General features: G+C 38.3%; 1 long non-coding RNA gene across 1 annotated transcript; it reads right to left on the reverse strand.

Moving 5' to 3' along the window:
* Window positions 1–8915: 8915 nt before the first annotated feature.
* Window positions 8916–12902, reverse strand: LOC143770239 (uncharacterized). The gene is made up of 2 exons (XR_013214634.1): window positions 12692–12902; window positions 8916–10650 (listed from the first exon to the last, which is right to left on the reverse strand). It is a non-coding gene; the product is annotated as an uncharacterized LOC143770239 (long non-coding RNA).
* Between the last annotated feature and the right edge of the window lie 499 nt (window positions 12903–13401).

The raw sequence follows: 13401 nt of genomic DNA on the forward strand, positions 1-13401 counted from the left end.
AACTTTTTTATTTTTTTGCTGATGATGCTGTATGGCGGCTCGTTTTGTGCGGGACAAGATGACGTTTTCAGCGGTACTGTGGTTATTTACAAACGTCTTTTTGATCGCGTGTTATTCCACTTTTTGTTCGGCGGTATGATAATAAAGTGTTGTTTTTTGCCTCGTTTTTTTTTTTTTTTTCTTGCAGTGTTTACTGAAGGGGTTAACTAGTGGGGCTGTTTTATAGGTTGGGTCGTTACGGACGCGGCGATACTAAATATGTGTACTTTTATTGTTTTTTTATTTTATTTAGCTAAAGAAATGTATTTATGGGAATAATATTTTCTTTTTTTTTCTTTATTTAGGATATTTTTTTTATTTTTTTTTACACACATGTGGGGAATTTTTTTTTTACTTTTTTACTTTGTCCCGGGGGGGACATTACAGATCATTGATCTGACAGTGTGCACAGCACTCTGTCAGATCGACGATCTGCTGTGCAGGGCTGCAGGCTTACCAGCGCCTGCTCTGAGCAGGCACTCGGTAAGCCACCTCCCTCCCTGCAGGACCCGGATGCCGCGGCCATCTTGGATCCGGGACCTGCGGCGAGGAGGGAGGTAGGAGACCCTCAGAGCAACGCGATCACATCGCGTTGCTCTGGGGGTCTCAGGGAAGCCCGCAGGGAGCCCCCTCCCTGCGCGATGCTTCCCTATACCGCCAGTACACCGCGATCATGTTTGATCGCGGTGTGCCGGGGGTTAATGTGCCGGGGGTGGTCCGTGACCACTCCTGGCACATAGTGCCGGATGTCAGCTGCGATATGCAGCTGACACCCGGCCGTGATCGGCCGCGCTCCCCCCGTGAGCGCGGCCGATCGCGTATGACGTACTATCCCGTTGGTGGTCATACGGGCCCACCCCACCTCGACGGGATAGTACGTCAGATGTCAGAAAGGGGTTAATAAATAAATAATTTTTAAAAAATAGCGTGGGGTCCCCCTATTTACAGCTCTGGCAAAACATTAAGAGACCACTGCAAAATTTTCAGTTTGTCTGATTTTTCTCTTTATAGTTATTTTTTTAGTAAAATGTAATTTGTTCTTTTATTCTATAACCTACCGACAACATGTCTCCGAAGTTCCAAGCAATACATTTTGTATTTATTTTCTGAAAATGAGAAATGGGCAAAATAACAAAAAAAAAGCATTGCCTGCAGACCTCAAATAATGCAAAAAAAACAAGTTAATAATCATTTAGAAACAACAATACTAATGTTTTAACTCAGGAAGAGTACAGAAATCAATATCTTGTGGAATAACCATGATTTTTATTCACAACGTTTTAATGTGTCTTGGCATGCTTTCCACCAGTCTTTCACTCTGCTTTTGGGTGACCTTATGCCACTCCTGGTACAAAAATGTAAGCAGTTCTTCTTTGTTTGATGGCTTGTGACTATCCTTCTTCCTCTTGATTACATTCCAGAGGTTTTCAATTGGGTTCAGGTCTGTAGATTGGGCTGGCCATGACAGGGATTTGATGTGGCGGTCATTCATCCACACTTTGATTGACCTAGTTGTGTGGCATGGCGCATTGTCCTGCTGGAAAATACAGTCCTCAGAGTTGGGAAACATTGCCTGAGCAGAAGGAATCAACTGTTTTTTCCAGGACAACCTTGTATGTGGTTTTATTCATATGTCCTTCGCAAAGAACAACCTGCCCAATTCCAGCCTTGCTGAAGCATCTCCAGATCATCACCGATCCTCCACCAAATTTCACGGTGGGTGCAAGAAACTGTGGCTTGTACACCTCTCCAGGTCTCTGACTAACCTTTAGATGACCAGGTGTTGATTTGGGGATGCTTCAGCAAGGCTGGAATTGGGAAAGTTAATCTTTGCGAAGGACGTATGAATCAAGCCGCATACAAGGTTATCCTGGAAAAACAGTTGATTCCTTCTGCTCAGGCAATGTTCTCCAACTCTGTGGACTGGTTTTTCCAGCAGGACAATGCGCCATGCCACACAACTAGGACAACTAGGACAATCAAGGTGTGGATGAAGGACCACCACATCAAATCCCTGTCATGGCCAGCCCAATCTACAGACCTGAACCCCATTGAAAACCTCTGGAATGTAATCAAGAGGAAGATGAATAGTCACAAGCCATCAAAAAAAGAACAAAGAAGAACTGCTTACATTTTTGCACCAGGAGTGGCATGAGGTCACCCAAAAGCAGTGTGAAAGACTGGTGGAAAGCATGCCAAGACACATGAAAGCTGTGATTAAAAATCATGGTTATTCCACAAAATATTGATTTCCGAGTTCTTCCCGAGTTAAAACGTTAATATTGTTGTTTCTATCTGATTATGAACTTGTTTTTTTTTTTTTTTTGCATTATTTGAGGTCTGCAAGCAATGCATTTTTTAGTTATTTTGACCTTTTCTCATTTTCAGAAAATAAATACAAAATGTATTGCTTGGAACTTCAGATACATGTTGTCAGTAGTTTATAGAATAAAAGAGCAATTTACATTTTACTCAAAAATATACCTATAAAGAGAAAAATCAGACAAACTGAAAATTTTGCAGTGGTTTCTTAATTTTTGCCAGAGCTGTGTGTTAGCCAGCCGGAGTAAAGCAGACTACTGGGACTGGTCTTTCAGACTGGTAAAGGATCCAATATCCATGAACCTTACCAGTCTGATAATACCAGGCCACAGCAGCCTGCTTACGTTGCATGGTTAGCAAAAATAGTGGGATCCCCTCCATAAAAACAGCGTGGGGTCCCCTAAATTTTTGTTAAACAGCCAAGGAAAAAGCAGACAGCTGTGGCCTGGTATTCTCAGGTTGGCGAGGCCCACAGATTTGGCCCTCACAACCTAAAAATAGCAGCCCGCAGCCGCCCCACAACTGGCACATCCAAAGATGAGCCAATTGTGGCACTTTACTCTTTGCTCTTCCCACTTGCTCTGTAGCAGTGGCTAGTATTATTTGTGGGGTTGATGTCACCTTTGTAATGTCCAGTGACATCAAGCACATGGCTTAGTAATGGAGAGGCGTCTATAAGACACCTATCCATTACTAATCCTATAGTTATATGCTAAATAAAGACACGGCCAGAATAAAGTCCTTTAATAATCTTAATTAACCATACTTACTGCATCGCCTAATCCCTGACGCCCTCAATCTCCTGCAAAAAAATAAAATAATAAACCTACACAAATACTCCCTGTCCGACGTAGTCCAATTACCGAGTGTCCCATGATGAGTCCAGCTCTGCTACATCTGGATGCCTTTGGCTAAACAGTAGCAATATGCCACCATCCAGCCTGACATCCAGATACAGCAGAGCTTGTAGATGACTACCGGAGATAACTTTGTCTCCAGTGGTCACCTGCACTGCAGTTCTCATGATCAGCTGATCAGTGACTGTGAGAACTTTACTAGTGACTGGAGATAAACCCGATGGTCACGTGCACTGCAATTCTCATGGTCAGCTGATCTCATAGCGAGAACTGCACTGGACGCGAACTTCCGGCTGAAACAAGGTAATACATTATTTAAATTATTTAAGTTAGTACACATGCATAGTGAGCTGCATTTCCGCACTTACTACGCATGTGACTATAAAGATGATGCGGTTTTACGTCACACGCCTCCTGAAGAAGCACAGCAAAACGCGCGTCGGGGTGAGGGACGCCAGGAGATCAACACACGGCCACTCAGGTAATAAACATTACTTTATCTTGTGCTATTAAGTAATCCATGTTAGTGGTATATATCAGATGGGGAGGGAGAGCTTCCACCCTAGCAGCATGCACATGATTAACTTAGGATTATTAATACATTCTTAACACATGGATACATGCAACCCCATGTGGTGATGTTCCTACTCATGATAATTGCAGGAACACAAGTTTTTGTAGCCTTTAGGTCTAGTTACCTTGCATAATATCTGCAATATTCAATTGTGTTTTAAATACTTCTGTATTGATTGGCCGTTAATCAGTTTTTCCCATTGCACTATGGTCCCTGTTCATATGAGAATTCAGCACCCTTTTTCACTGTTTTTATTTTGATTTGTTAAAGCATCTATTTTATAGCTATACTAATAAAATTGGTATTTTTAGTACCATTTTTGTTGGGATCATTATTAATTTGTGGTTTCCAATATAGTGATTTATTGTTTATCTAATGGTACCATGACCCTTTAAAAATAAACTTGGGTTCAATTCATGGGGCACCTCATATGTGACTAATCTAATGATAGCCTATGGGAAATTTATGTTGCACTGAAGATAGCACGATCCCTGAGTTTTTCCAGCATGATGGTGCACCACCACATTATGGGTGTCAGGTCCGAGCATTCCTACATGAACAGTTTCTTGGAAAGTGGATTGGTCATCATGGGCCAGTTGAATGGCCACCAAGGTCTCATGATCTGACCCCCTTAGACTTTTATCTTTGGGGTCATCTGAAGGCATTTGTCTATGCTGTGAAGATACGAGATGTGCAGCATCTGAAACAATGGATACTGGAAGCCTGTGCTAGAATTTCTTCTGCAGTGATGCTATCAGTGTGTCAAGAGTAGGAGAAGAGGGTTGCATTGACAATCCAACACAATGGGCAGCACTTTCAACACATTTTATAAGTGGTCATAAAATTGTAAATAACTCATGAAAGAATAAAGTTACGTTAAAACAAAGCACAACATTGTTTTTCTTGTGAAATTCTAATTAAGTTTGATGTGTCACATGACCCTCTTCCCTTTGGAAAAAATAAAGTTGGATCCAAAATGGCCAACTTCAAAATGGCCGCCATGGTCACCACTCATCTTGAAAAATATTCCCCTTCCCATATACTAATGTGCCACAAACAGGAAGTTGATGTCACCAACCATTCCCATTTTATTTAGGTGTATCCATATAAATAGCCCACCCTGCATATACAGTTTTTCTCAAAAGTTGTTGTTTGACAGCAGCATTTAATGGATTAATAGCCACAGGTAGACCGCGATTCCACCTGCGGCTGTTCCGGGCACATGACAGCTGTTCAAAACAGCTGACATGTGCCTGGAAAGATGTGGGCTCACCGCCGGAACCCACATCAAAGGGAGGGAGTGCAACATGGGCGTATTATTACACCCAACGTCATTAAGGGGTTAAAGTATTGGGTTTGTTGGATTTCACCTCCTGATCCTTCTTTTATCAAAGGAGATGAGCAGCTACTATAGAAATGTGTGTGGTAGAAACTTACTTCCCTCTACCTATTCATACAGGGCTGACATGAGAATACATGTTTAAGGGAGGAATCGAGAAAGCATTCTTACAGATGCTAAGTAGGGATGTATATGGTAGATACAGTTGTGCTCAAAAGTTTACATAACCCAGCAGAATTTTTGCTTTCTTGGCCTTTTTTCAGAGAACATGAATGATAACACCAAAACTTTTTCTCCCCTCATGGTTAGTGGTTGGGTGAAGTCATTGATTGTCAAACTACTATGGTTTCTCTTTTTAAATCATAATGACAACCCAAAACATCGAAAAGACCCTGATGAAAAGTTCACATACCCTGGTGATTTTTGCCTGATAACATGCACAGAAGTTGACACAAATGTGTTTGAATGCCTACTAAAGGTACCTTCACACTAAGCGACTTTGCAGCGAGAACGACGAAGATCCGTGATGTTGCAGCGTCCTGGATAGCGATCTCGTTGTGTTTGACACGCAGCAGTGATCTGGATCCCGCTGTAATATTGCTGGTCGGAGCTAGAAGTCCAGAACTTTATTTCGTCGCTGATCACCCGCTGTCCATCGTTGGATCGGCGTGTGTGACGCCGATCCAACGATGTGTTCACTTGTAACCAGGGTAAACATCGGGTTACTAAGCGCAGGGCCGCGCTTAGTAACCCGATATTTACCCTGGTTACCATCGTAAAAGTTAAAAAAAAAACACTACATACTCACATTCTGATGTCTGTCATGTCCCCCGGCGTCCACAGGGTTACGCGCTGCTGCCGAGAGCTTCCTGCACTGACTGTGTCAAAGCAGAGCACAGCGGTGACATCACCGCTGTGCTCTGCTTTACTGCCGGCGCTGACACATTCAGTGAGTGCAGGAAGCTCTGAGCAGCAGTACGTAACCCTGTGGACGCCGGGGGATGTGACAGACATCAGAAGGTGAGTATGTAGTGTTTTTTTTTTACTTTTACAATGGTAACCAGGGTAAATATCGGGTTACTAAGCGCGGCCCTGCACTTAGTAACCCGATGTTTACCCTGGTTACCCGGGTGCTGCAGGGGGACTTCGGCATCGTTGAAGACAGTTTCAATGATGCCGAAGTCGTTCCCCTGATCGTTGGTCGCTGGAGAGAGCTGTCTGTGTGACCGCTCCCCATCGACCTAAACAGCGACGATGCAGCGATCGGCTCGTTGTCTATATCGCTGCAGCATCGCTGAGTGTGACGGTACCTTAAAGATAACATCCTCACCTGTGACCTGTTTACTTGTAATCAGTGTGTGTGCATAAAAGCTGAGTGAGTTTCTGGGATCCAGACAGACTCTTTCATCTAGCCACTATTTAGAATTGAATCTATCTACTGGCTAACACAGTACCAAGATATATATCTTTCCTGTATCATCTAGCCACTGACATTTCTGGATTGTGAGTCATGGGGAAAGCAAAAGAATTGCCAACGGATCTACGGGAAAAGGTAGCTGAACTGTTTAAAATAGGAAAGGGATACAAAAAGATATCCAAGGATTTGATAATGCTAGTCAGCAGCAGTCAAACTGTAATTAACAAATGGAAAATCAGGGCTCTGTGAAAACAAAACCACGGTCAGGTAGACCAATAAAAATGTCATCCAAAACTATCAGGAAAATTGTTCGGGATGCAATGAAACAAACACAAATAACATCAGCTCAAATACAGGACTCTCTGAGAACTAGAGGTGTGGCTGTTTCAAGGTGCACAATAAGGAAGCACTTGAAGAAAAATGGGCTGCATGGTCGAGTCGCCAGAAGAAAGCCATTACTGTGCAAGTGCCACAAAGTATCTCTCCTACAATACGCAAAACAGCACAAAGACAAGCCTCAAAACTTCTGAAACAAGGTAATTTGAAGTGATGAGACCAAAATTGAACATTTTGGCCACAACCATAAATGGTACATATGGAGAGAGGTCAACAAGGCCTATGATGCAAGGAGCACTAATGCTACTGTAAAGCACGGAGGTGGATCACTGATGTTTTGGGGATGTGTGAGCTACAAGGGCACATGAAACTTGGTCAAAGTTGAAGGAAAGATGAACGCAGCATGTTATCAGCAAATACTGGAGGCAAATTTGCACTCATCAACCCAAAAGCTGCGCATTGGACGTACTTGGACGTTCCAACATGACTACGATCCAAAACACAAGGCCAAGTCGACCTGTCATTAGCTACAGCAGAACAAAGTGAAAGTTCTGGAGTGGCCATCTCAGTCTCCTGACCTCAATATCATTGAGACACACTGGGGAGATCTCAAGAGCGCAGTTCATGCTAGACAGCCCAGGAATTTACAGGAACTGGAGGCTTTTTGCCAAGAAGAGTGGGCAGCTTTACCCTCTGAGAAAATAAAGAACCTCATCCACAACTACCACAAAAGACTTCAAGCTTTCATTGATGTAAGAGGGAGCAAGACACGGTATTAAAAAATGGGGTATGTGAACTTTTGATCAGGGTAATTTGGATGTTTTGTATTGTCATTATGATTAAAAAAGAGAAAACACAGTAGTTTGACAATAAAAGGCTTCACCCAACCACTAACCATGAGTGTAGAAAAAATGTTAGTGTTATCATTCATATTCTCTGAAAAAAGGCCAAGAAAGAAAAAATTCTGCCGGGAATGTAAACTTTTGAGCACAACTGTATGCAGAGCACCTTGAATCCAGGCATTTTAGCTGAAAAAGCTCTGGTATAGGTGAACCACCCTCTGTTACATTTATAGTAAGTACCTTTGGGTTCAAAGTCCTCAATATACCCTTGGATAAAATCCTTGAGGTGAGTAGTATCCAAAATGAGGTCAGTTGTTGGGGGTTTCTGCACCTTAGGTGCCCTATAAATGTGACATGTCGGCAGCAATCTATTTAATCCAATTTGTGTTCCAAAATTCAAATATTGCTTCTTCCATTCCGAGACATGCCGTTTGTCCAAACATAACTTTTTGACTACATGTGGGGTATCACTGTGCTCCAAAGAAAGTGGTTAACAAACTATTGGGTCCACATTTTGATGTTACCTCTTGTAAAAGTGACTAAAGCAAGCAAAATTTAATTTTTTTTTTCATTCCACTTTGCATTAATTCATGTGTAGCATCTGAAGGGTTAGAAAAATTACTGACAACAGTTTTGAAGTATTTCAGGGGTGTGGGTTTTAAAATAGTATCATTATTGGGTAGTTTTCAATACATAGACCTCTCATGGTCCACTGAAATGTGAACAGGTCCCTAAAGAAACAAGTATTGTAAATTTTTTGAAAAAATGAGAAATTTCCACTAAACTTTTGACCCCTCTAACATTCTAACAAAATAAAATGACATTTGAAAAATGATGCAGTAATTATTTTGTGTACCATGACTAACTGGTTTAAGAATATAAAGAATAGAAATTTAAAAATTGTGATTTTTGTTTTCAAAAATTTTGCCAAAATTGTGATATTTTCACAAATAATCACAAGTCATAGAGAGCAAATTTGACCACTATCATTAAGTATAATATGTCATGAGAAAACTATTTCAGAATCACCGGGATACACCGAAGGTTTCCAGAGTTATTACCACATAAGGTAACACTGGTCAGATTTTGAAAATTTGGCCTGGTCATTAAGGTCAAAATTAGCTTAGTCAATAAGGAATTAAAGGTATGTAAACCTAAAAAAATAAAACAATGAAATACTAAAATACAATTTAATAAAAAGTAATGAATAATTTATTGGCATATGTTAACAAACAGATACAAAATATTAATTTCACAAATGTCAACACTTGAAAAAACTCTTTGGTAAATGCAGCTACAAGAAAGCCTAGCAATTTTACTTAGAAACAAAGGCTGAGCAATAACACAGAAAGAATATGTTTCATCAAATCATGAACATAACAATAAATTAAGTAAATTAAATTAACTTAAAAAAAGTAACCACCAAAGATCTTCGATATTCTTCATTTAGTATATAGATTCATTATTTTAATTCAGGGCTTCATTGTGACCCCAATTTCCTAAATTTAATTTTGTAGCAATATTAACTCTTCAATGTTCATCAATTTAAAATGCCATTGAACACAAAATGTCATAGGGAACCTTTTATCTCAATAAAAGGAGAGGATTTTCCTATAATATGCTTCCAAAGTACTAAGCTAGCTAGACCTGGCTATTAGTTTATATTTTTAATCTCAACCAAAATAGTTGAAAGACCACAGAATCTATACTGTGCTGTACTAATATTTTGAAAAATGAGATTCTTCTTCATAATTTTTTAAGAACAGAGATTGAATAAATATATATATATTTTTTTATTTATTTTGTCCTTGCTTAAAAAATCAATGAAGAGCTACACACGTGTAAAGTAAGTGGTGAAAAAAAAGAAAATTAATACTATGAGCACCATTAAAATCAGTTACATATGAATAAATTATAAATAAAGCAAGATAAAAATCATATCAACAGTTACATGCCCAATTGAGTACATCTTTTGGGATATGTTTTCCAAAGTATTTACACTAATTACATTGCTAATTGAATACCGTCATCAGATTATATCTGCTTTCCCTGTGGCTATTTTATATCTATCTTAGACAAAGCTATTATGATTTGAAAAATATATGTTGTGCAGCATATATAATTCAATTAATTATACGTTTTCTCATTGGTTCTAATTTACATTACCAATCCATGTGATGATATCAAATGAAGTATGCCATCAAGTAAGTGCTGAGTGTGCTGATAGAGATCATTCCATGATGGAGCTATACTCCTGGTTTGGGTGTTGTACAGTTTAATCTGACATTTAGAAAACAGTGTATTTTAAGTCTACACATTTCCCATCATATATAATGCTGACAGTGACATTGCACAAATTTCACAAGCTGCATATTATGTCTCGTCAATCATGAGTGCATTAAACTACTCCGGAAGCTCGGTAATCATATTTTTCTATGGTCCTGCAATGCCAACCATGTTTTTTGAAAATATCAAAATAATAATTGATTTACTGTATAAATATTGAAAGCAGACAGTTAGAAACACCAAGTATATGCACAAAAAATTAACAGCCCTATGGAGAGGGGACTAATGACCAGCAATCCTGAGTGTCACTGCTTGTTCCAGGAGAGGAGTCACTGCAGTGGTCCATCATAGTCCATTCTTGTATACTAGACAATGGTGGCTCAGGTTCGAAGATACCCAGAATAGCTGTTTGAGATGTTGCTCCAGTTTTAGTTATAGCCTGATCTCCAAGTATGTTGATAAGAAAATTAATATATCTCATAGCTAGTCTTAGAGTTTCATTTTTACTTAATTTCTTGTCAGGTGGATGAGTGGGAATGAGTTTCCTTAGCTCAGCAAAAGCACTATTCACATTCTGCTGCCTCCATCTTTCTCTTGTGTTCGTGAAGATTTTGCGAGTCATTTTCCAAGATGGTTGTCTACAAGAGATTTAAAAAATTTTTTTGACTTTTTACATCCATAAAAAGAAAAGAATGATAATAAAATCCAGATATTTATTTAAATCATAATGTACACATTTGTTTTACCATTTTTTTATTCTATATTGGGGCAACAATGCCAATACAAAAAGGCCTCAGTGGTTGATACCTTTTAATGGCTAACTGAAAAGATGGTAACAAATTACAAGCTTTCGAGACTATGCAGGTCCCTTCATCAGGCATAGACTAATACAAATTCTGAAGAATCACATATTTATGCACAATACAGCCCAGATAAAATGCCATAGATAAGACAGGTGACTTGAAGCAGAACTATCATTATGTGAGAGTGCTAAAATGTTTATGTCCATAAATATTGGAACAGTTGATAGATAAGGAGTGTGAATGTTTTATGGTCCTCTGAATGGGTCTGGTTATGTGTTATGATGACCCCACAATGTCTGAGAAGCAAATTCCTTAATTGATGTAAAAAGACATAAATCCATGCGACACATTCATTCCTGCTCTGAGTGTGTCAAAGGTCGTCATCAGTTTATATTCCCAGACTTTTCTATCTCTCTGAGATTTGAAGTTACCTTTTAATTCAAGTAGTTTCATGTCCATAATGCTGTGATCCGGGAGACAAAAATGTTTAGCCACAGGTAGATCCATTCTTTTTTTTCTTATTGTATGGCAATGAGAATTCATTCTTGTTCTAAGCTTTTGCCCTGTCTCCCCTACATACAGACCCCGAGTTGGTCATTTGGTACAAATAATTAGGTACACCACATTAGATGTGACAATATTAATGGACATAAACATTTTAGCACTCTCACATAATGGTAGTTTTCACGTCACCTGTCTTATCTATGGCATTTTTTCTGGGCTGTATTGTGCATAAATATGTGTTTTTTAGAATTTGTATTATTTTATGCCTGATGAAGGGGCCTGAGTAGTCTCGAAAGCTTGCAATTTGTTACCATCTTTTCAGTTAGCCATTAAAAGGTATCAACCACTGAGGACTCTCAATTCTAAATATTTTTCTATCTCCTGGCTAACACAGTACCAAGATATATATCTTTCCTGTAATACAAAAAGGCAGCATCATATCATAATAATATAGGAAAATAAATTAATAGATTTTTGTATTCAGTATGATATTTCTCCCCTATCGTTTTACCATTTGAAATACATTTAGGCACCTCATGTTTAGGACAGAGTTTTAAATATAATGAATAATTGTTTTTGGTATTTTTGCTTTTATTTCAAGTTTAAGCTGTATAAGTGGTCATCAGTAATTTTAACCGATAATATCCCAAATAGACTCTCATTAAATGTTTCCTCATATGGGTTAGAAATCACATCCTGCAGGGTATGACATCATCCTACTGCAGTTTACAGCTTTACGCTCTTTAAAATTTTCATTGAAGAGGATAAAAGCATAAAAAATTAAACTAAAAAAAAGAATTGAAGGAAATTAAGCACAAACGAGCAATATCCAAGTGCATTTCCTACTGTATAATCTACATCATTAATTTGAAAATCTGCAGTCACAAATAACGTCTGACAACTATTTCATGATATTTCATTTCATGACAATCCAAAAACAACTTTTCTTCTATGCACAGTCAAAAAAATATCATGTTCTCAATGATAAAAATTAAAACGTTTTGTGGAATAATTGTACAGCTGAAATTGAAATTCTCAACATATATTTTGTAAAATATATATATATATTATATATATATTTTTCACTTCAATTTAATTTTTAAGAAAATTTGGAATTTAGGTACAATTGTGTTATAAAATCCAACAGAAATATTTGACTGAAAATACATAGAAAGGCAAACAGAGATTTTTTGAGAATAAAGAAGAAAATCGAAAAGTACCACATAGCTGAATATTTTAATACCATTCAAGTTCCAGCTTATACAGCAATATTAATATAATATAGCAATAAATAGTGCAAAAAGAAATGACGATACAATGTATACAAGCAAAACGGAATATAATGCCTACTCGTACAATAAATGACACTCACCTTAAAAGTCTTTTTAAATCCTTAGTATGATAAGCTCTCTTGATCTTATGTTTAGAGAATCAAGTTGGACATCATGAATCTTCTCATACGGAATAAGCAGTTGTATCTAGGCAGCCCTGTCAACGTGTGAATAGTGCACTGTCAAGCACTGAATGTGGAGCCCTCTGCCTCATTTATAAGAATCCTACCCCTTTGTCCGACGCGTGTCACTGCTGGTCCCAGAAATGCTTGCATATTTTCCTCTCCTCCTTGGAGATCAGTGGTCCACACTAGTCCCTCCCTTACATTTATCCTTAGCTGTGCAGGCGTTGTATACTGTGTGTCCTTATAGGTCTATACTGAATTTTAAAAGACCCTTTTAATGAGAAGCATAACAGAAGATAATAGAATTATACATGCTACCATTCTGTATCAAAGAATTGAATGTTGTCCTTTTTACTCAAACATAAAATACAGTTATTAAATGGCGTATTATACTTGCATTTGTAAGGATGTTCTTCACATCATGTAATAAGTAGATTTAATTCCTGCATTATAGTTTGTTGCTTTATTGCGCTTTTCATAAAAGTAAGTTTTTGCAGTAACTCATCATTGCTCATTAAAAGCAACTATACTAAAAAAAGATTTTCATAAATGATCACAATAACATATAAATGACATAAAATAATGACATATTCAAAACTGAACTAAATACTGCTGTGTAGTCATAT

This window comes from Ranitomeya variabilis, chromosome 1, assembly GCF_051348905.1.
Source record: "Ranitomeya variabilis isolate aRanVar5 chromosome 1, aRanVar5.hap1, whole genome shotgun sequence".
In the NCBI taxonomy this organism is placed as follows: domain Eukaryota; kingdom Metazoa; phylum Chordata; class Amphibia; order Anura; family Dendrobatidae; genus Ranitomeya; species Ranitomeya variabilis.